The following is a 24,598-nucleotide window of genomic DNA, read 5'->3' as shown; positions in this document are numbered from 1 at the left end:
CATGTAAACTGTAGAATCAACTGTTACTTTCTGTTTATGAAAAGTCTGCTGGGATTTTTATTGAGAGCTATTGAATCTCTTTTTCAATTTGGGGAAAATTGGCAGCCAAACAGTACAGACTTGTCTAATCTTTCAGCATGATATATATTTTCATTTATTTAGGTTTTCTTGAATTTTTCTCAGCAATGTTTTGTAGTTTTCTGTGAATAGGTCTTCTATGTCTTCCATTAAATGTAATCCTAAGTATTGTTTAATTTTGATGGTATTACTGGTATTTTTTTCCATTAAATGGCTTAATTTTCTAATTGTTTGTTGCTAGTGTATAAAAATTCATTTGATTATTGTATGTTGACTTTACATCCTGTGACTTTGTTTAATTCACTTATTAATTCTCACAATTTTTTGTTGTTGATCCTTAGGATTTTCTACACAGACAATCATGCTCCATCAACAAAGACAGGTTTACATCCTCCTTTCTGATGTCCATCATTTTCATTTCTTTTTCTTGTCTTATTGCACTTAGCACATCAACACAGTGTTGAATAGAAGTAGTAAGAGCAACATCCTTGCCTTATTCTCAATCTTAGGTTGAAAACATTCAGCATTTTACTATAAAGTATGAACTTATCTATAAGTTTACAACTTAAAGAAATTCTTTTCTACTCCCTATGTCCTGATAGTTTTTAAGATGAATCAGTTTTGAATTTTGTTGCAAGGTTTTTAACGCATTTAGATGATCTTATGAATTTTTTCCTTCAATCTGTTAATGCGGTGAATTACATTTTGATTTTTGAATTGCATTCTTGGAATAAATTTCAGTCACAATGGATTATCCTTTCTTTGTGTATTGTTGTTTGATTTGCTAACCTTTTGTTAATTTTTTTCACTTATGCTCATGAAAAGTTTTGGTCTGTAGTTTTTCTTTAGTTTTGTAAGGGTTTGGTATCAGGATTATTCTGGCCTCAAAAAATCATTTGGGAAACATTCCATGCGCTTTTTTTTTTTTCTGAAAGGGTTTGTGAATAATAGGTGTTATTTATTTCTTAACTGTTTCATATAATTTACCAGTGAAGACATCTGAACTTATACTTTTTGTTGTTGGAATTTGTTTTTTGGTTTTTGTTTTTGCTGGGAAAGATTTGTCCTGAGCCAACATCTGTTGCCAATCTTCCTCTCTTTTTGTTTTCCTCCCCAAAGCCCCAGTACATAGTTGTGTATTCCAGTTGTAAGTTCCAGTTGTTCTATGTGAGCCACCACCACAGCATAGCTACTGACAGACAAATCATGTGGTTCTGCACCCAGGAACCCGACCCAGGCTGTTGAAGCAGAGCATGATGAACTTTAACCACTAAGACATCAGGGCTGGCTCTGGAATTTTTTTTTAAAGATTTTATTTTCGCTTTTTCTCCCCCAAACCCCCCAGTACATAGTTGTGTATTTTTAGTTGTGGGTCCTTCTAGTTGTGGCATGTGGGATGCCACCTCAGCATGGCCCAATGAGCAGTGCCACGTCTGCACCCAGGATTCCAACCAGTGAAACCTTGGGCTGCTGAAGTGGAGCACATGAACCTAACCACTCAGCCATGGGGCTGGCCCCTCTGGAATGTGTTTAAATATGAATTCCATTTCTTTTTATTCTTGGGTCATTTTGGGTAAGATTTGTCTTTCAAGGTTTTAATCCATTTCATCTAAGCTGTTGAATTTATTGACATAACGTTGTTAATAATATTCCACTATTTTTTAGTAAGAGCTTTATTGAGATATAATTCATATACCATCAAATCCACCTTCTAAAAGTATATAATTCAGTATTTTTTAGTGTATTCACAAAATTGTGCAACCATCACCATTATCTATTATCACAGCATTTTTATCACCCCAAAAAGAAACCTCCATCCCACATCCTCCCAGCCCCTGGAAAGCACTAATCTACTTTCCGTCTCTGTGGCTAGGTGTGGGTTTTTTTTTTTTTTGTATTTATCCTGTTTCAGAGTCATTCATTTCTTGGGTATATGGATTGATAATTTTCATCAGATTAAAATATTTTGGTCATTAACAATTTTTTTCCACTTTTTGCTCTCCTTTTGTTCTTGGACTAGAATGCTCATTATCTCAGACTACTTGATACTGAGCCTGCATTTTACAGATGTTCTGGCCAGGCTATTAAAATCTTTTGTCTCCTTCTTCTCCAGTTTGGACAATTTCCATTGATCTTTTTTCAGGTTCACTGATCCTTTCTTCTGAATTATCCAATCTAAGCCTATCCATTGATTGTTTTTTCTTTCACATAGTTTATTTTTCAGCTCTCTCTTTTTTAGTGCTTCTATTCATTTCCTTAAATATACCATTGTTCACTCATATTTGAAATAACTGTTTTAGTTTATTCTTATTCAAATAACTGAACCATCTATGGTATCTTCTAAAGAATGTGTTTTCTCTTAAGCATGGGTCACACTTTCCTGCTTATTTGTATGTTTTATAATGATGGTTCTTATTGTGTTCTGCACATTGTGAAGTATTTTTGTTTTGTTCTGTTTGCTCCTTAGGGATTGCAGACCCTTTCCTCTGAATGCAGTGAAGGCGGGGAGCTCACCACTCTGCTCTCTCCTGGTGTCTGGCTGAGCCAGAGGAGTTGCAGCTTCCCTCAGGCCGAGTTGACCTGTGATTAGCCTGACCCCAGTCCTGAGCTATGGTCTTTTGGATCTCGTCAGTGTTTGGGGTTGGGCAGGGGTTTCAGCTCAGGCAGGTGCCTGGAATCCATCAACCAGAAGAAAGCATAGGGCTTTGCAATTTCTCTCTCTTCCATGGCAGAACTTGGATTTTAGGGGGGAGAATCGTTCAAGTTGAGTGCTCTATCCTAGCCTTTGTGGCTCTTTTAGACTCTCTATGTACCATCAGCCCATACTATGATCCAAGGTCCAGCTGACAGCCCTTTGTTCCCACAAAGTGTCTTCATCCATGGCAGGTCAGCTCTTCCCAGGCCTCAGTACAGAAGTGGGGAGCTGTCAGTCTCTCTGCTCACCCATCCTATTTCTTTCTGGAATTCAGTTCTCAGGGCTTCCTTCTGTCCCTTCCTTACTCTTATAGAAAAGTACAATTTTTATTTTGTCTTGGTTTTTCTCATCCTAATCTGAATCAGAAATATCTTGTAATTGGCATTTTGCTACAAGCTTGTTCCAGTCAACAATATGTCATGGATATCTTTCCTTGTGAACACAAAGAGGTTTACCTCATAATTTTAGAGCTTTAAACACTTTTGCTTTTTACCCTCCAAAAGTAATGCCTTCTCATCATACACAACTTGGTAAAGTATTAAAAGGATACACACACAAAATAAAAACATCTCTAAGTTAACCATTGTTAACTTCTCTTGCCTTCCTTTTTATCAAGGAATAATTTGCATACAGCTAACTGCTCAAATCCTAAGTGTACAACCCAATGAATTTTATGTGCATTTACACTTTGTGACCACCACTCAGATCAAGATATAGGACATTTCCATTACGGCTCTTCCCAATCAATACTCTCTCCTAGAGATAACCATTATTCTGATTTCTAGACAATCGATTGGTTTTGCCTGATCTTGAGTTTAATGTAATTGGAAGCATATAGTGTGTACCGTACTGTGTCTGGCCTCTTTTGTTCAAATGTCTGTGAGATTCATCCATATTGTCATGTGTCTCTTTTGTTTTTTATTGCTGTGTAATTTTACATTGATGAATTATACCACAACTTATTTATTCATTATCCTGCTGATGGACAATTGAGTTGCTTCCAGTTTTGAGCCAACATGAATGTTCTTGTATGTGTTTTTTGGTAGGCATATACACTAATTTTTCTAATTCTACCTAGGGTGGAATTGTTGTATCATAGGGAGACACATGCATAGGTTTAGCAGAAGCTGCCAGATTTCCCGAGTAATGGAACCATTTTACATTCCAGCAGTGTATGAGAATTTCAGTTATTTTATATCCTCACCAACATTTGGTATTATCAGTCTTTAGAGTTTTGCCATTCTATTGGGTGTATAGTAGAGAATCATTAAATTTTAACTTGCACTTTCCTGATGCTCTCCCCTTCTTTTTAATGGCTGCATGGTATTCTCCAGTATGAAAATTCTAGGACTTATTTAGCCATTTCCTTATTGATGGATATTATCTTTGTTTTCAGTTTTAATTCTTAAAAACCCTGTGGCATTTCACACCCTTGACCCACACCTTAGAGCCCACACTCAAGTATTTCTGGGGGCAGGTCTCTGGGCACTTGGCACTGCAGCATAAAGCTCAAGGGAGCAAGCCTGTCATGCAAAGCCCTTCCAGCCCAGCCACAAGCCACCAGTCCAACATTACGCTGCCTTGGCTCCCGGAACACAGCCACCCCAAACCAAAACCTCATGGAAACATGAGGCCTTTCTCATGCTGAGCCCACAGTCACTTCTCAAGCTGTATTTTCATCTCCTGTTTCTTGAAACACTCTTTCCTGGAGTCCCCATTTCCTCTGACCTCATCATGAATGGGACATTTCCCTGGCTTTCTCTTCCTGGCTGCTCTTTCAAACAAGGCATTTTTGAGAAAACTTTTTGTTGCTTGTCACTGCAGCAAAGCAGACCCGCAGCAAGAGGACAGAACAATCAGAGGAAGCTGCACAGGCAGAAGCCTCCTCTAGACCTCCTTCTTGCAGCCTGTCTTCCACCCACACTGCCTGTCACGGTCTAAGATGGAAATGAGAAGCCTCCTTCACCGACGGCTCCTTTTCTCTGCTCACCTCAGCAGTCTCCTACATTAGACTTGGAAGGAATCTTTCCAAGTTCCTGACATAAGGAGAGCTTTGAGTTCATCCAAACCCTGGGAGGGAGGAGACTTGAGAGGAGCATGAATGAATGACACACCTGGCCCAGAGACCGTGCTGAAACCCACCCTAGACCGTGGTGAAGTGCTCTGGGTTCAAAGCTTGGCTCCTCCACTCCTTAGCCATGTCAGTTTGGGTTGGTAACATTAACCTCCCAGTGCCTCATGTTCCTCATCCGCTAAATATGGAAAAGAATAGGAATCATTTCATACGACGGTTGTATCAGCGCACTTGGAACAGTGTCCAGCAATGGTCAGTCCACAATATTGTCGATACACTAGGATTGTGATCGTCATCCCTCACCGAGTCTCCAGCGAGGAGGAAGGTGCCGGACGTGTGAGAGCGCTAACCACAGGCCTGACCACAAGAAGGGACCTCTGAGTGCTCACGGCACAGTCAGAGGAGTCACCGACGGGATGCGGAGCTGGGCAGCCCTGAGTTCCGACCCGGGCTCTGCCCTCGGTTTTCTCCTCTGTCCGACGGGCTGTGGGGGTTACGCAGCCTAACGAGCGGAAGCGCTGTGAACGTGGCGAGGCCGCGAATACAGGCCATCACGGCTGTCGACCAGGAGGCGGAGAGCTTCAGCCCGCGAGCTCGGGACGGGAACGCCGGGGTCAGAGAGCGAAGGTCCCCACCCGGCTCACTCTTCCTCTCTGAGGTCCTGCTCTGCCCGGACGGCCACCCTTCCGCTGCCCGGGCCCAGGTTCAGACCCGCCGCAGCACGCGGTCCTCAGCCCCGGCGCGACCGCAGAATCGCCTGCGGGACGCTAGACACGTCAGCGGCGGGCGCCCCGAGACCCCGCATTGACCAGCAGCCGGGGACGCCCCCGGAGCAGCTGAGCTACCCGCTTGTGATTGGCTTAGAAATGCTCACGCGATGCCTCTCTGGCCAATGAGGGGTGAGGATGAGTCCCCAGGGGATTCTGGGAAGGGCTTTTCTCCTGACACAGAGAAAGAGCGAGAGACCGAGAGAGACGGAGACAGAGGGAGAGGAGAAGGAGGAGCTCCAGGGCCGCTATGACGGTGTGTGCTGGTGGCCTCTGAGGTGGTCCCGGGTGGTGGTCCCCGGATGGTGGTCCCCGTGAGGTGGTTCCTAAGGTCGTCCCGGGTGGTGGTCCCCGTGTGGTGGTCCCATGAGGTGGTCCCCTGAGGTGGTCCCGGGTGGTGGTCCCCGTGTGGTGGTCCCATGAGGTGGTCCCCTGAGGTGGTCCCGGATGGTGGTCCCCATGAGGTGGTCCCATGAGGTGGTCCCAGGTGGTGGTCCCCGGGTGGTGGTCCCCGTGAGGTGGTTCCTAAGGTCGTCCCCGTGAGGTGGTCCCATGAGGTGGTCCCGGGTGGTGGTCCCCGTGTGGTGGTCCCATGAGGTGGTCCCCTGAGGTGGTCCCTTGTGGTGGTCGCCATGAGGTGGCCATGTCAGGTCAGGACCCACGGAAGGGGTGGGGTGGGGTCCTTGGGGCTCCACCAGCCCAGCGTCCGGCTTCCCCGAGGCGAGAGCAAAAGTGAAGGAGCGAAATCAGCAACAGCTGCGGAGCCTCCCTGCAGGCAGCCCTGGCAGCTCCGGCCTCGCTGCTCCTGTTACGGCTCTCCTGCCCCAGTGAGGCCGAAGGACCTTTCATCTTCTGGGAAATCGTCTGCGGGAGAGGTAACACCACAAGTGTTTCCACCCCGAGTCCTCCAAAAGCCCGACCGGAAGCTCATCCCCTCGCCGAGGGAATGCTGGCTGCAGCCGGGAGTGGCTCTCATCTTCCTCCAAGTGGTGTTTGGACAAAGTGTTCTGTTGGGTTTCTGCAGCTTCCAGAGCATGTAAGGAATGCTCAGGGCCTCTTTCCTCCAAGTCGGTGGCTGCTCATTAAACTCTTCTGGGCTCTTTCCAGGGCGGGCTGGGCCTGGGCTCAGTCCAGAGGGCCGGAGTCCCATGGGCTGAGCTGGACCTGGTATCAGCGATTCTAAGAAGCCCCTCCTCAGCCCTGCGCGTGTGAGACCAGCAGAGAACCTCTGCTCTGAGGGCCCGGCTGGGTGGGACTGAGGGTCACCTGGAAGAGGTAGCAGTCCACGTAGTCCACACACTGCCTCCAGTTCTCGGCGCAGCTTGGGCTTTGGGTCTACATGGTCATCTCTGCACCCCGAGTCAGTGGGCTGTGGTCCATACGTGGAGAGTCCACTGCATGTCTGGAATTTCTAGCTTAAATTGTGTCCTCTATCTCCTTGCCATCATCAGCCCAGCCATCTCGCATGTGCTCTGCCTCGGAGAGAAATCTGAACAACACTGTCAGCCCCTCCTGCACATTTGGGGACCATGTAGGAGAAGTGGAGATCAAAGGCGAGCTTGAGAGGAAACCTCATTAAATCCAGGTGGCAAAAGATAAACAAACATGCAGAACACAGAGACAGAACCCACAGAAAAGCAACACAAAGGCAAAAGCAGTGGGGATCTGACCTAGGAACGCTGTCCTGCAACAGGCGAGAGTGTGGACCGCGTAGCTCTTACACAGCGAGCACTTCTGGAATGCAAGGTGCAATCCCCTTGTCCCTTGTCTCACAGCCATAGATAGGCACTTTAATTGGGTTTACAGGTTTTATTTAAATGGCTCTCATCGTACTTCCCATGCCCCAGGCACGTCTAGGTGCTTTACAAAGATCTCTCTAACCCTCAGGATAGGGGGCTATCATGGGTGCCATTATTGCTCCCTCATCAGAGATGAGCAAACAGCGGCACCAGTGGCCAAGATATGAGTCCAAGTGGTCGGCTCCGGAGCCTGTGCTCTTAGCCTCAGCACCAAGCTGCCTCTGGCACAACAGTCAAGGGTCAAAGCCTACAAGCTAGCAAGTCTGAGCAAAGATCTAGATATAATTGGCCTTGACCCCAGCTGAGTGAAAATTTGAAGTTCTCCCATGACCTCTCTGCCCCAGCAGCAGGGTCTGTATGATGTCCCCAGTCCTACTCTATATTCACCAGGTGCAGGACTCATCACATCTCGGGACCCCTCAAAAGCTTTTAATGAGCAATGTAGACCATACCAAGTGTGGTATGTGGGTGGTGGAGGAGGGGATTCATGTCAAACACTAAGACATGCCTGACCTTCTGAAGTCCACTTGCTCTCCCATAGGCTCATCATCTGCCCAGCCCCAGCATTTTTTTTCTTCCCTCCCACATATCCCCTGGTGACTTCAAACTCCTCTCTCCACTGTGTTGTACATCCACACCACCTCCCCCTTTTTCTGAAGCCTTGGTGCCCTCCTTGGTCACAGTGAGGGGAGATGGGGCCTGTCCCTTTGCCCTTCTATCCCAGTACTTGTCAAGGAGTTCTTTCCAAGAAAGTGAGTGCTCTTCCCACCAAGACACCTCCTACTGAATGAAGCTTTCTCCATTTTTGATTAAAAAATGTTGGTTCTGTCCCTACCATATTGAAGAAGTAAAAATACAAGACAGAGATGAGAAAGCTCCATGCTATAGGCCCTCCACTCACTGCCTGAGGCTCTGGAAGAAGTCCCCAGTTTCCTCATCTACAAAACAACTACTTTATCCTGTTGAGGAGTTGTCAACTGCTTCCAGCTTAGGAGGCTAGGAGAAGCCAGTTGTCAGTCTCCTCACCCTCAAACACAAAGATGTGAACAAAAGAGTGGTTTGAATAAGTGAAGCCAAATAACAACTAAAGCCTTCATTGCTGAAAGGGAAAGAGAGGAGATCAGCTCCCTGCAGCAAAGTAGCACCTTCCTCCACCCTGCCTAGAATCTGTGGAGAGAGAGGACAGAAGTCAGCGTCTTGGGGAAAATGCCTACTGATCCTGCCAACAGTAGAGGGCTGAAGGACATGGGAGCCAGCAGTCCTGGGAAAGGAGGTGAAAGTTTCAAAGAGGGTGGAGCCTTTCTTACCCCTTACCTCTTGCTCCAACCACAATAATGGTGATTCTTCCTGGAGTGCAGTGGGGTGGCCAGCTGAGAGGAAGACTGAAAGACAGAACACCCAGAGTGGCTTATTACCAGCAGCAGACAGAAATGTGGCCAAGAGAAGGAAAGGAGAAGACAAAGAAAAGAAGAGCTGAGGGAGCAGGACGGGGGAGCTGGTACACTAAAAGCACCAGGGGATTCAACACGATGGCTCTCAGCTGTCTGCCGTGAGCTTTTATTTCCTTCTGATTTGAGGGAAAGATATGAAAGGCACCAACTGCCAGAAAGAGTTGAAGCTGGTAAGGAGCGAACAGGCTGTCAGATTTGGGCGTGACACTTGAGGGTCCTCTGCCCTGGGCCAGATGTGTTTTGGGCAGGGTAGAGTGGATTCTTACACTGGGCATTAAACAGAAGCTGGAGCCCAAGCCTGTGCCCAGAAAGGCACACAGCCTGGTTTGATCCTCCACTTTGGGAGAGCCCAGCCCTCAAAGGGTCCTACATGAGGGAGGGAGAGCATCAAGATGATTCACCTGAACATGTAAGAACAAGGAAAAGATTTAGCAAGAACTGAGCAAGATACACATGAGCAAGGAGGAAAAAGAAAAAAAAAAAAGCAAAGCCAGCATGCTGAAGCCTTTCTCAACAGAGCTCCTCAGCTGGACCCTAGGACACAGAGGATGATTGAATGACTGTTTTCTCAATTCTCCCAGGATGCTTCATGACTAGTACTATTTCAGAAGCAGAGGAAGCAAGTTGATTTGTTACCTGCAATGGATGTCTTAGGGTATTAGCACTTAATTTTTTCAGGGAAACCAGTTGAGAAAGGATGAAAGACTCTTAGTATGTAAAATCCTATTCTGGAGGAAAAATACCTAAGAGGGGAAAAATCCCATGGGCACTTTCAGTTATGGAGATAGCTGGCAATACTTACAGAAAAAAAGGTTTCAGTGATATGATGGTTAACAAGAGAGGTGAAAAAGGAAATTGCCCAGCCAAGGATAAGACGAGGAAACTGAAAGGTCAACAAGTGTCCAAGAAATGGTATGCTGTGCCATTCCAAGCATTCATTCAAGCAGAAAAGCAGCAAGGAGATAATCTCAAGTATGGACTTACTCTGGATGTGAGCTCCCATGGACTCTCTGTTAAATAGAATAAAACTCCTTAACCAAGATATGAAAGGAAAACTTACAAGAAAAACATGAGCATAGACTTAACAATATAGAAAGGCAAGTCCCGACAACTATGGGACAAAGAGTCTTGGAAGAAAATGTCATAAATCATGATGGGGTAAAATTGACAAAGAAAATGAAGAGGTTTGAGAAAGAGAGTATGAGTGTGTTAGAATATTGATCTTTCACAGTGGGAAGGCACAGATAGTTTTTAAGTTAAAAAAAGTCAAGAAACAGTTATAAAGGGATCCATGAGAAGAACTAAAATAGAAATGAGGATGAATTATAACCAGGAAAAATCAGAAATTAAGCAAGGGGAGGAGAGTTGTGATGAAGAGGAAGTCTATTTTCTTATCTTCTTTAGCAGACAGTCAATAGATGTTGTCTAAATATGCTAAATCTAGGAAAAGTTTTAGGGTGTAATATATGAAAGAGGAAGTAATTAACAGATTGTAACCCTTTTGAATTACTAGAAAGAAAACACCCAATTTCAGAAAGAAGTCACACAATAAGAATGAGAAAAAGAAGAAAGCATTATAAGTAGGAAATGTAAGATGCTGGCATTAAGACAAAATATCTGTTATGTCAAATGCAAATAAAATAAACTCATCTATTGAATGTAATAGCAAAGCCCATGTACATGTTGTAAAAATAAGTTAATCCAGGGGCTGGCCTTGTGGCTGAATGGTTAAGTTTGCACGCTCCACTTGAGAGGCCCAGGGTTTCACAGGTTCAGATCACATGTGCAGACATTGCACCACTCATCAAGCCAGGCTGAGGTGATGTCCCACATAGCACAACCAGAAGGACCTACAGCTAAAATATACAACTATGTACTGGGAGGGCTTTGGGGAGAAAAAGAATTAAACAGAAGAAGAAGAAGAAGCTTGGCAATAGTTGTTAGCTCAGGTGCCAATCTTAGAAAGAAAAAAAGGAAAAAAAAGAAATTAATCCAAAACAAAGTGATTCAGAAAGGATCCATTAAAACTTTAAAAAACAAGGCAGAGTGAATTCAAGACACAAATTATGAAAAGAGTTAAAACATCACTGAATATTTACAATCAAGATAAAATTGTCACAAATCTCAATGCACCAAATAACATAGCAATAAAAATACGTGAAACCAACCACCTCTCTGAGACATGGACATACTTTCCCCTATTTTGCCTGCTTAGTACAACTAAAAACTGAGTATTGTACATAAAACAAACATAAGAAGACTCTGCAAGGTAGAGAGAAGAAGGCAGACCCTCCAGGGACTTCAGGAACCAAGGAATGATATGGTGGTGAGTTCCCCAGGTTTTCTGTTTGCCTCATACATCTCAGACTTGGAGCTGAAGAAAGTGGTAACTCAGAAGCACCCATGGGTACAGGCGAAACCAGTCCCAACAAAAGCTTGCTCCTTCTAGTCCAGGAAAGGAAAGACCAGGAAAGAGGCAACCAAGGAAGACAGAAAACTTGGAGACAATAGCCTCTCTACTCTAGTCATAAATCACATAAAAGAAAAACCGTGGCCCCACTCCCACCATGCAGGTGAGGGCCAAGTCGGGGATCCTAGACTTTTGCCCTCACAAGAGTGATATCACTGCATGCCAGGGAGAGCCAAGATTTTTATCTGCACCAGTTGCTAATGAGGCATGACTCCCTGCAGTTCATTGGAGCCCATGAGAGACTGGGCTTCCTCCTCCACCCAGCAGTAATGAGGTATAGTCTCCCCTCCTTTCTGGAGTTTCTCAGAGGAGCCTGTTGAGGAGTTAGGACTTCCACGTGGCTCAGCAGTAAGGAGGCCACTTCCAGCATGGTATCAGTGGAGACCACCTGAGGAGCTGGAACTCCCACCATCACCCAGAAGTACAAGGAGCCCCCTTCCCCTGGGGTATCAACAGAGGCCTTCATGGGGAACCTGGACCTCCACCTCCACCTGACAGGAACAAGGTACTGCCCCCTCCCCTTGCCAGAGCACTGCCAAAGAAAGCCAACTAAAACAAGATTTCAGTGAGATCCAGAGTCTTATAACACAAAAGTCTTCAGACTTCAATCAAACATCACTAATTATACCAAGAACCAGGAAGATCTCAAACTGAATGAGAAAGACAATCAATAGATGTCAATACTGAGATGACAGAGATGTTAGAATTATCTGACAAAGTTTAAAGCAACCATGATGAAAAAAATTCAATGAACAATTACAAATATGCTTGAAACAAATAAAAAATAGGAAGCCACAGCAAAGAAATTGAATAGAAAGTATCACTCAATAAATAGAACATATAAACAAGAGGACACAGAAAATGATCGAATGACTAAAATGGAAATTTTGGAACTGAAAACTACGATAATCAAAATAAAAGCTCAGTGGATGTGTTCAACAGTAGAATGGAGGAAATGTGAAAGAATCAATGAACTGGAAGATAAAACAGTGGAAATTACCCAATATGAAGAACAGAGAGATAATAAACCAAAAAAAGAGAAAGAAAAAAAGAACAGAGCCTCAGGTACCTGTGGGACTATGACAAAAGAATTGTCAGTTTCCAAGAGGGAGAAGAGCAATAGGGCAGGGCTGAAAAAAGTATTCAAAGACTTTTTCACAGAGGTGCAAAACAGTTCAATGGGGAAGGAAGCCATTTCACCAAATGGTCCTGGGATGACAAGACATTCATAGGTTAACAAATGAACCTCTGCCTGTCTCACACCTTACACGAATATTAATTCACAATGGCTCGTGGAACTAAGTGTAAAATACTTTAAAGACTGATCATACCAAATATTGGCGAGGATGTGAAGCAACTGGAGCTCTCATACACTGCTGGCAGGAGTGTAAAAGTGGTCCAAGCGCTTAGGAAACAGTTTGTCTGTTTCTTAAAAAGCTAGCCATTTCTACCACATGACCCAGTCATTCCACTGCTAGGTATCTACTCAAGAGAAATGAACGTAAGTGTTCACAGAAGGACTTGTACACAAATGTTCATAGCTAATGAGAAATGGTCATGGCTCCACACTGTCAGTAGGACTCTATTTTGCAAACTTTTGGGGGGACCGTTTAGCACCATCCAGCATTTTATTCCCCAAGAGAAACTTAGTTGTCTGTCTGTGTGAAACTGGCTCTGTGGTTACCACCTTCATTTGGAACATTTCGGATTACCCTCGGTATTCAGAAAACAATGGAAATTGAACCACTGTAGAAAGATACATAAAAATATGTTGGCTATATGTTTGTAAGGATTTTCCCTTACATGCCCTATTTTCCTTGCTTAATTAAGTGGTATTAGTAAATTTATTCCAAATGGAAACTTTGTTTAAAACATTTTAATTGTATGGTCATCAGTACATTTGCAAAAGTTGCTGATTGAGACTTCCAAAGAAAAGCTAATTTCAACACTGAGCATAGTTGGTATTATTTTTATCTCTAAATACTTCAGTGTGTGTTTCCTAAGAACAAGAACATTGTCTTGCATAACCACAGTCCAATAATCACAATTAGGAAATTCACCATGGATACAATGCCACCATCTAATCCACAGACCGTATTCAAATTTTGGTGATTATCCCAATAATGTCCTTTATAGCTTTTTTTCCCTGGTACACAATCCAGTACTGGATCACATGTTGCATTTAGTTGTCATGTCTCTGGTCTCCTTTAATCTGAAACAGCTCCTTGGCCCTTCTCTGTGTTTTAGGACTGTGACATCTTTGAACAATATAGGCTAGTTATTTTGTAGAAAGTTCCTCAATTTGGGGTAGTTGGTTCTTTCCTCAAGTTTAGATCCACTTATGCATCTTTATATTTGTGTTATGGGCAGGAGCGCCACAGAGTGATGTTGTGTCCTTTCCACTGTTGCACATCAAGAGGTCCATGACACCTATAAGTTTCAGGGTTTTTTAAATATATGGATGTTTGGTTTTTCCATCACCATTAGTTGAAAAGAGCTTTCTTTCCTCATCAGCTTAAATTTTGCTTTCTTTTCCCCTTTAGCCCCTGCTTTTCTTTGGGCCTCTTGCACTCTCCACTGAACATGTGCCATCCAGGGATGAGGCAAGAACCTTGAGCTGATATGCAGCTCCATGCGTGTACACCTGCCTCCTCTGTGGCTCTCTCTCTTTACAGTTTCTCCACACAAATACACACAAGTCATGCAAACAGAGTAATTTGAGGTGGATCCTAGGCCTAAGTGTAAATGCTGAAGTTGTGTTAAAAGAGAGCATGCTCGTGACTTGGGGTGAGGCAAAGATTTTTTAGGACACAAACAGCAATAACCATAAGATAAAAATTGAATACTGGATGTCATAAAAATGGCAATTTATGCTTATCGAAAGACAACATTGAGAAGACGATGACTAGACAAGTCACGGAGTGGAAAAAAGTATTTGCAGAGTATGTCTAACAAAGGACTTGTATCCCAACTACCAAAAGAACGCATGAACAACCACATACACTGAGCTACAAGCTATACCACTTGATAAAATTGGGCAAGAGATTGCAACAGATGTTCACAGCGGAGTGGCTAGTCAAGAAGTACATGGAAAGGTATTCAGCTTCATTAGTCAGCAGGGAAAAGAAATGACCACCACAGTGAGCTGCCACCACATACCCACCAGAATGTCTAGAATGAATAAGACTGGCACCTTCAAGAGCTGGCCAAGTTGGAGCAGCCTACTGCTTACATTTCTGATGGAAATGTAAAATGGTACAAACAATTTGGAAGACAGTTAGTTAAAAAGTTGAACAGAGGGGCTGGCCCGGTGGCGCAGCAGTTAAGTTTGCACGTTCCACTTCTCGGCGGCCTGGGGTTTGCTGGTTCGGATCCCGGTTGTGGACATGGCACCGCTTGGCACGCCATGCTGTGGTAGGTGTCCCACATATAAAGTAGAGGAAGATGGGTGCAGATGTTAGCTCAGGGCCAGGCTTCCTCAGCAAAAAAGAGGAGGACTGGCAGTAGTTAGCTCAGGGCTAATCTTTCTCAAAACAAAAAAAAAAAAGTTGAACGGATACTTACCATACTATCCAGCAATTTCTCTCTTAGGTATTTATCCAATAAAAATGAAAATATTGGTCTAAACCAAGACCTGTACAGAAAAGTTTATAGCAGCTTTGTTCATAAGAGCCCAAACCTGGAAACAAGTCTCCTTATCACCAGCATCTCAGAACATCCATACAGTGGAAACTGACTGCTCAGCAATAGAAAAGAATAGACTCCTGATACATGTGACAACACGGATGGACCTCAAAAACATTGCTATGTTGAATGAAAGAAGCTGGACACGAAAGAGTACATACTATATGATTCCATTTATATGCAACTCTAGACAAATCTAATCTACAGCATCAGAAAGAAATCATGGCTGCCTGTGTGGGAGGATGTTTGGGCTGAGAGATGTTGCAGGTGTTGGTGGATGCCATGCAGGAGTACACATTTGTCAAAACTTATCTAACTATACACTTAAAATGGGCTCATTTCATTGTATGTAAATATGTTTCAATAAAGTTGATTTAAGCAAAAGAACACAGAGGTCATGATCTTGGTATTGTACTGGATAGATTTGGGGCCAAGAAACATCAAATGAGAGAAAGAAGGACATCACAGGGTGGGCTACTTTTCACGATGACTGCATTATAGCAACAGCCATTGATGCAGCAAATGACACAGGAACGATTGTCACAAAGCAGAGACTACAGGAGATAATAGGAGAAACAGAGAGAAATCCTGCTACTAGGAGATTTAATGCTGCTCTGTCAGTCCAAAACAGATCAAGTGGACAAAAGTGAGTAAGGGTGAGGAAGTCCTGCACGACGTGGCCAGGCAGGTCTCAGGGATAGCTATTGAAGTCTGTGCTCTGACCACAGAGATGTACCTTTTCTTTCCCAGTGCACAGAGAATAGTCAAGAAAACTGACCACAGATTAGCCCACAAAGAAAAGCTCAATTCCAGATAGCAGAAGTAAAGAATATGACAAAACTAGAATCAAAGCAAAAATTTCAAATGTCCTCTTGCCTATATATTTTAAAACTTTGTTTAAAAACTTTTGTGTCAAAAGGTAGATGCAAACCAATTTCAGAACTGCTGGGAAATGCTGATAATGAGAACAGATCAGAATCCAGGGAGCATAGCTCAGGCAGTCCCCAGAGACAGACTTGTAGCCTTATATTTATATGAAGAAAAAAAAAGAAAAAGAAATAAATGAATCAAGTGTTCACCTCAAAAATTTAAAGTAAGAACAACGGAGTAGACTGAAAGTAGCTATTATTAAGGCAAGGTCAGAAAGTAATGTGTTGGTTAACAGAAAAACAGTAGAATTGACAAATAAAAACCTGGCCCTTTGAAAACAATGAACAAAATAGATAAATCACCACTAACCTAATCCAGAGAAAAAAGGTAAAACTGTAAATACACATAACAAAAATCATACCTGAAAGGAGGAGGAGGTGACCATCAAGATAGGGGAAATTAAACAAATCTTAAGAGATTACCTATAACTCTAGGCCAAAAGACCTGAAAACCTGGATGAAAAGATAATTTTCTAGGACTTACCAAAATTGGGTAAGTAAATATAGAATGTCCAAGCAGACACGTTCGCAAGGAAAAGTTAGAACTGCTCCCCTCCAGCTCCATCCCCAAGTCACCTGGCTTCAGAGGGAGGTAAGGAGAAAATTACATGATGGTTTCCATTGATGCAAAAGAAGGTTTATTCCCTCGTCTTTTATAGACAGTAGGAAAAAAACATTGTCTTAGTGGGGTGCCTTGTCATCACCCTACTATTTAATGTCCTATTGGAAGCATCCTCAAATGCAGTTACACACACAGAGGCATAGGAGTTGGAAAGGAAGAGGTAAACGATCTCTAGGGTAGATTGTAATTCTGGTGAAGTCAGTCCTCACAGAAACAATGACCAAACAATAGTAAAAATAGATGAAATAGTCAGGAATTAACAATACATATGCACATTTACATGAAGAAAGACACTGAAGCAGACAAACAAATGAAAATACAGGGCGTATTTTTGGACAGGAACACTCGGTATCATGAAGACATCAAGTCTCCTTAAGTTAATTTATAATGAAAATACCAAAGCGTTCTTCTTTTCCTCTGGGGCCTAGAAAAAAATGGGTTCTAAAGTTCATATGAAAAAATAAACAAAGAAGAGTCAGGAAAATGCTGAAAAAGATTGGCGAAGGCAGGAGGATGGGTTACACCTGGCAGATGTTACAGAGATTATCAGGGTCCATAACTCAAAGTGTGGTGCTGGTGCGTAAATCGACCGATGAGAGGACAGACTAGAAGGTCCAGAAATGGACCCACGTGCACACGTGGGTTTAAGTGTGACAAAGGCAGCACCTCGAGTTGGGGAAAAGATGGAATTTTTAATAAATGGTCCTGGGTGATCTGGGTAGCCACTTGGAAACATAAAGTTGGATCCTCACATCCCACTACACACTACAGGATAAGCTCCAAATGGATCAGAGGTCTGGCTAGAAATCAGGAAACCATATACGTCCTAGGAGAAAAGACGTGAATTGCTTTATAACCTGGGCATAGGGAAATCCTTTCTAAATATTGTTCAAAATTCAGTGTCAACAGAGGAAACGATCAATGAATCAATAAATTCGACTATATTAAAATACAAAACATCCCTGACCAAAAAAATCAAAAAGCCAACAACAAACAGAACAGGCACTTGCACACTGAGGCCGAGCTACTTCTTGTGAACAGAGCTTCTGGAAGTGGAGAAGAGAAGCCAAGAACAGTGCAACAACAGGCAAGAGCCACAAACATGCCTTTTCAGAGAAATGGAAGAAAATTGGTGTCGAGGGGCCTCAGTATGTGAACATGTGCTCAGTATCACTTGTAGTGAAAATGCAAACCCGTGCCCCAGCTTGCAGCCCTCAAGTTGACAAAACCCAGAGATGTGATCACTAATTCTATTGGCGAGGCAGTGGCGGGGTGAGGGGAACGCAGTGACATCGTCCAGTCACCATGCAAATGGCACAGCCCATGGAACTGGCCATGATCTAACTCAGTTACACGTGCCTTTCCCTTGATCTGTGCTAAAGTTGCTCTCACGTGCAAGGGAAACAAATGATGCATTCATGGGCATTCTTTGCAGCCCTAGGACTGGAAACCAGCCGAAAGCATCCCTGAGAGGTGCTGCGTGAAACCGCCACAGATCCACAAGATGGAAAACCCAACGGCTGCAAGGGAGGAAGCGTGATCTGGAGTAATTTCCAGAGTGTGCCGTTAAGTGAAAATGTGGAGTGCAGATCTGTGAATGTGGTGCACTCTCTTTAGTGCAGAAATGGTGTCACAAAAAGAAACACTGACAGAACTAACCAGAAACTAATGAAAACGGGTACCTGCAGGAGCCGATGGGAGTGGGACTGAGGGACAGTGGGGAGCACAGCCTCTCTAGGGGACCCTTCAACCTTTGACTTTTGAACCAGCTCAGTACTTTACATATTTGAACAATTAAATGACAAAGAAAAATTCCTGATAATGAAAACAAGCTGAGAAAAAGCAAACCTCGCTGTATGTCTCCTTGATAACATAACCTCACAGACGGAAAGCCACGTCAGGTCCTTGTAGAATGTGGTGCCTTCGCCTCCCATCCTCAGTGGGATACTGGAAGAAAGGACTGGAAAGAACCCTCACACTTCATCCAGAGTTCAGGGGGAAAACAGCTTGTAAAAGACAATTTTGGAAAATTGTGGGAATTTAAAGATGTCCCGGGCGTCAGAGGATGTTCGGGAGCTCTCCTGAGCTTGCTATTACGTTTTGAACTTGGCTCAGTGGCAGTTATACTCTGTAGAAAGTGGTCCTTAGTCTTTTAGAGAGGAATGCTGAAGTATTTATGTGTGAAATGTCCTAACATCTGTAATTTATCCTAAAATAATTCAACCATAAAGTTGTTAAAGCAAGAATGGCCAATGGTGACAGGCTAACCTGGGGAAGGGGCACAGGGTGGTCGTTGCTTCTGTGTGTCTGAAATGCTTCACAAGTGAAAATCAAAATGAGGGTTATAAACCGAACAAGGAGGGTCTACTCTAGACAGGGATGGAGTGGGGGGCATTTAAGCTGATTCTTGAGAATGGAGGAGTGGGGGCTGAGAGAATTTTGAGGCCACAGGCAGTTGACACGGTTCCCTGGCCTCTTACTTTTAGCATCTTTCCTTATCCCAGAAAGGCGTCCCCTCAAAACACTAGGAAACTGTGGAGAGAGCCTCTTCTCCCAAGGATCCATCCTTCTTCGCAGCCAAGTCCCAGCTCCCTCCTACATAAACCAGATGCTCTCAGTGTTCAGCCAGCAGCTTCCCTGGAAAACAGATGATGCCTCAGAGACTGTGCAGCTGCTCTCCTGACCCAGACAAGCACACACCCGTGGGTTCCCGGGCAGGAGACAGGGGTGTGGGGTCCCGCATAGGGGAGAGGGGTGTGGGGTCCCGGGCAAGAACGTGGGGTTGTGGGAAGGGGCAGGAGGGCTGCTTTCGGCATTAGCCGGCAGCTCAGTCGGGCAGTGGTGACCTGACCCTGGGGCCAGGTGCACTCTGCCGAGTTATTACGTCCCCCCAGGGCATCTCAGTTGCAGCCTGTGAGGTCTCAGAACTGGTCACCGGTGTGTCACAGTGAACTGAAGCCTCCTTCTCTCTGAGTGGGATGTGAACTGAGGGCACCGCCCACCACTGGTCTTAGACCCCATGAAGCGCTGTCAGTAGGGCAATCCTCCTGGGTTGTGGAGATCCCCTGAGGGAGCATCCTCTCAGCCCATCCTGGGGCCGAGCCGGCACGGGGCAGGGCCCTCATGTTCTCTTGGCCTAGTGTTTCTGAAGAATCCAAAGACTTAGAAGCCAAAGTGATAAAATCCGCATTCAGGATTTGAGGAGCAAAATCAACCTATGAACTTTATTTTTATAAACATATCAACTCATCATTCATTGACCCCGGTGCCATTTTGGACCCTCTAGCAGATTTTCACAGGCTCAATGGGAAAATATTCTCAGTATTTCTGTGGTCACGACGGCAGGGTTGAACACGCTGCATTTCAGTCAGAATGTGTGTGTCCTGCAGCTGCTGTAACAAATTGCCACAAAGTTGGTGGCTTAAAACGACACAAATTTATTCGTTTACAGTTCTGGAGGTCGGAAGTCCAAAATGGGTCAGTAGGGTTGGTTCTTTCCGGGGGCTCCAGAGAAGAATCCATTTCCTGCCTTTTCCAGCTTCTAGAAGCTGTGGAATTTCTTGGCCTGTGACCCCTCCTGCATCTTCAATGCCAGCAGCACAGCATCTTCCGGTGTCTCGGACTTTCACCCCAGCTCCCTGATGACGACCTTGTGATGACCCTGGGCCCACCCAAATAATCCAGGACAACCCCTCAGTTGGAGAGGATGGAAGCCCACAAGAGGGCACTGAAGCCCCCAATGGGAGTGGCCCCTGCTCATGGTGACCTGGTGGCCGAGGCAGACAGGAGGTCTCAGAACCCTGAGGAGAGACTATCGGAGGGAGGGCGGCCCAACGTGACCCCAGGGGAAGAAGTTGCCCCCAACTGCTCCCAGGAGAAAGAAGGTTGCACTGTCCTGGGCTGGTGGGCCTGCCTCCAGAAGTGAGGGGTGTGGAGAGGGGGCGTCTGTGAGAATATGATGTTTGCAAGGACTTGGGAGGTGAAATAAAGTGAAGGTGTCTGGTTTTCTGACTTACACACAGCATAACAAATCACCACCAGCTGAGCAGCTTAAACCACACAAGCGACCATCTCATAGTTCCTGGGGCCAGAAGTGTGGGCACGGCTCAACCGGGTCTTGCTCAGGGTCTCACGGGCTGGAACCAGGCTGTTGGCCATCTTGTCTGGGGCTCGGGGGCCTCTTCCAGACTCACGGTTTGTTGGCAGGATTTAGTTCCTTGCGGTTGCAAGACTGGGGTCCCCGTTTCATTGCTGGCCCCCCCCAGATCCTTGCTGCGTGGCCGCCTCCACTGGCAGGTCATAGGAAGACCAGCAGGAGAAATCTCTCTGACCCACCCAGGAGAATCTTCTGTTTGATCAACTCAAAGTCAATGGATCAGGGACCTTGGTTACTCTGCAAAACCCTATGCTGTATCAAGTAACATAATCCCAGGAGTGACATCCCACCCGGTTCACACTTGGAGGAGGGTATGCGGGTGTGTGCACCACGGAAGGGTCAATGTGAATAAATAGATACCATGTTCTACCTACGACAAGGGTGGTGTGGCTGCATTAACAGCAGCACAAAGTTGGGGTGCTCATGGGGATTTCCATGAGCCACAGGGAGCAAGAAAGGAGGATTCAGAGCTCAAGGAGCCGGTGTAGATGGGAGAGCCAGTGTAGACGGGAGAGCCTGCGGCAGTGAGTCTTTTTTTAAAGTAAAGTGTCTGTGCGGGGAAACATGCAGACCTTACAAATACAATTCTAGGAATTCTGACGAACACATACCCACAGAACCCACACACAACCAAAACAGACCACATTTCCATCATCCAGAAGCTTCCCGCCGACCTCTACCCACAGAGGCAATCAATAGCTGCCTGATTTTTGCCACCACTGATTGGTTGGCTAGTTTTGCCGTCCTCGAGCTCCCTGCAGACGGGATCCCGCGTCAAGTCCGTCGTTGCCTCCTTTCACTCGGCACGGTGCATGTGAAATGTGTCCGAGTGGCCTGCACATTTCACTGCGACTAGTGCTCCGGACGTGGATGAACCACGGCTTGCTCGTCCTTCCTCCTGTCGATGGGCAGTAGGGCCGCTTCCAGGGTTTGACCCCTGTAGACGAGGTTGCTGTGAACATCCTTCTCTGGTTGGTTGGATGAGGGTTCGTTTTTTCACGGCTCTTGGCCAGTGCTCAGGAGTGCGGCGGCAGGTCGTATGGTACGTGCATTGTGATTTCAGGAAACTGCTGAAGAGATTCTAAGGTGGTTGTACCATTTCACACGGCCACCAGCAGCATGGAGGCTCAGGGCCCCGGCCCCCGTCCATTGCTGGTGTCAGTCTAGTATCAGCCATTCTGCATCTCGTCATGGTTCACCTTCTATTTCCCTGAAGAGGCATCAAGTCTCCGTCTCTTGGGGACTCTAAGTGACATTGTCTCAGCAACTAAAACACAGAGGAGCTGTGTCGGGGAGGGCACCACTCTCCAGAAGCCACACCCCCGGAGTCATCACCACCATTTCTTTAGACCAGCAGGGGGGACCCTGGGGCAGAGACACCCCCAAGGGTCTTGGCCAGTGGACCGAGTGGTCAACAGCCCTCTGACGGGACTGAAGTGATCCACGCGCTTCCCACCTGCTTTCAAAAGTCATGGAGGGAAAAATCTTCCTTCCTGTGTATCCTTAACATACAAAATGCATTATAAAGACCACACATGGATTGTAGTAATAAATGTGAAAGTGTCAGATTTTTCCATAAAAAACAAGGACTATCAGAGCGGGTGAAAAAATGCCACTACAGGCTGTTTACAAACTGCTCCTCAGACGGTGTGGCTGGACAGATTAGAAGATGACAGAAGAACCTTCACAAAATGCAAGTGAGGGAAGCGAGGATCACAGCCCTCCCGCCGTCCATGCAGGACTCACAGCAGAAGCCACGGGCAGCGAGGTTGTTTCCCCCGACGGAGGTGAGAGCTGATGGGGTGAGTGTCACCACCTGCTGGGCGCAGCAGCAGCACCGACACATGACTGCAAAGGGAGAAACTGGCCTTCACAGGACAGTCCAGGGTCTCTGACTCCCCCGCCCACCCAGATGGATGGTGGGGTGGGTCAGAATGACGGGATCTCGGAGGTGGGCTTGGTGCGCCCTATATGTCCCAGCGCTGATGGATGGGTCCTGGGGAGCTTCCAGGATCAGCAGGGGGCTGACCTGATGGGTGAGTGGGTGGGGGCTGGCACGGGCCTTCCTGAGCACTCCCTTGGATCCCACAGGCCCCTCTCTCCCTTCAAGGACCATCCTTCCCTGAAGGAGGAAGGAGTTGCAGCCAGAGGTACCTATGGGGGGTGGGAGGGCCAGGGAGAGACAGGGCACTGCCCCCCGAAATTCGGGGTCAGGACAAATGGGGTGGGGGTGGCAGGATCCCCAACAGCATTCTGCATCTCCCGCCAGCCCTGTGCTGTGTAGCCTCAACTGTAGCGGAAAGGAGGGGAAGCCCAGGGACCAGATGGAGCCACATGGCCGTGGCTGTTCCTGGCCAGGAAGCGATGGGGATCGCTGACCCCACTTACAGCAACCGGGGAACTGGCTTTGCACCTCACGCAACGACCTAAAATATTGTTTTTACAGACTTGGAAGGGACGCAGGCATGATGGGGCCTGAGTTTCCTTCATGACACACTTTTAGAAAGTTGAGTTCCATGGAATGAAGGAGCCTTATATTTGGGAGAAGGGGGGGTGAGGGGGGTGGAGGGGACGGTGGTGAAACGGAGCAAGTGCAGCCTGGCGTCCTGGGGCCACTTCCAGTTAGAGATGATTCACCCTGCAGGTTGGTCCTTTCTTAAAGGGGAGATGAAATTTGATTTCTCACTTCCTCAGGCAGTCGTCCCTGGGTGACCACCCCAGGTGGGTGGGGCGACCCGCAGGTGAGGAGGAACCCCAGATCTGCCCCCACGGCCCACCTGAGCTGGGGTGCAGAGCTGGGAGCCCCCAGGAGGGAGCCGTGCACGGCAGGCACAGGGACAGGGTCTTGCAGGGACTCAGGAGAGGCCGGTGCCCTCCTCACCTGGCCCAGGCTCTCTCCCCGAAAGCCGCCCCTCCGGCCAGCCCTCTGGACCCCCCGCCGTGGGCTCGATGTCCAACAGGAGCTGTGTTGGCCCCAAATGGAGAAGTAGGTGATGTCCGCCCCTGGAGGAGCTCGGGCCTCACCACAGCCTCTCGGGAGACGAACCCATTTTGCAGCTGAGGAAACTGAGCTGAAGGGGCAGGGGACTGGCTCAAGCTCCCACAGCTGCGGGCAGCGGGGAAGGAGCGGGCCTGGGCAGTGGCTCCACATTGTGCGGCCCCAAGGGCTCACAGGGTCCGGTTGCATGCTGGTTCGCGCTTGACGGACCAGCGGATGGAACCACTGCGGCAGCCGCCTGGTCCTGTCGCGTCTGCAGGACGTGGGCCCAGGGGCGCACCTGAGGGGTCTCCTCGGCCCCTCAGCAGACTGTGCCCAAAGCCCGCTGGGCCTATATGGGGTGCTGTTCTCCACCGAGTCAGAAGGGATCTCAGGGCATCCTGCCGGCCCCCTCATCTGGCTTTCTTGTGGCTTTCATTCACAGCCACATTTTGTGAGGCATCTGAGTGAGGCACCCGTCACTGCCCTCAAGTCCCCCCCTGGCTGGAACCGCCTGGAGGCCCGGCCGCCAATGGATGTCCTGTCCTGTCCTTCCCTCCTGCCCTCCTTTATCCCGATCCCATATCCTCCCCTGACAGCCCTAAGATGGGAGAAATGAGCACCCAGGACCCCAATGGGTGCACGTCTGCTCCTGTGAATCTGAGCTGAGCTGGGCTCACTGCCCCGTAAGCCTCCATGAGGCAGGGCCACTGCGATGATGGGCGGCCACGTCCCCCTGCACACTTGCTCCCAATCAAGGGCCCAAGCTCCCAGGCGTCTTCCCTTGGGGCCTGCTGGGTCCTGACCTGCCTCCAGAATTCCCAGGGTTCTTTTTGATGCCAGAATGCTGGCCCTCTGTGGTTAAATCTGCTTGGATCTGGCCAGCTCTTCCAACT

The sequence above is a fragment of the Equus caballus genome, chromosome 26, assembly GCF_041296265.1.
Source record: "Equus caballus isolate H_3958 breed thoroughbred chromosome 26, TB-T2T, whole genome shotgun sequence".
NCBI lineage: Eukaryota > Metazoa > Chordata > Mammalia > Perissodactyla > Equidae > Equus > Equus caballus.
The sequence above is the reverse complement of the archived record's forward strand: the minus strand, read 5'-3'. Positions refer to the sequence as shown.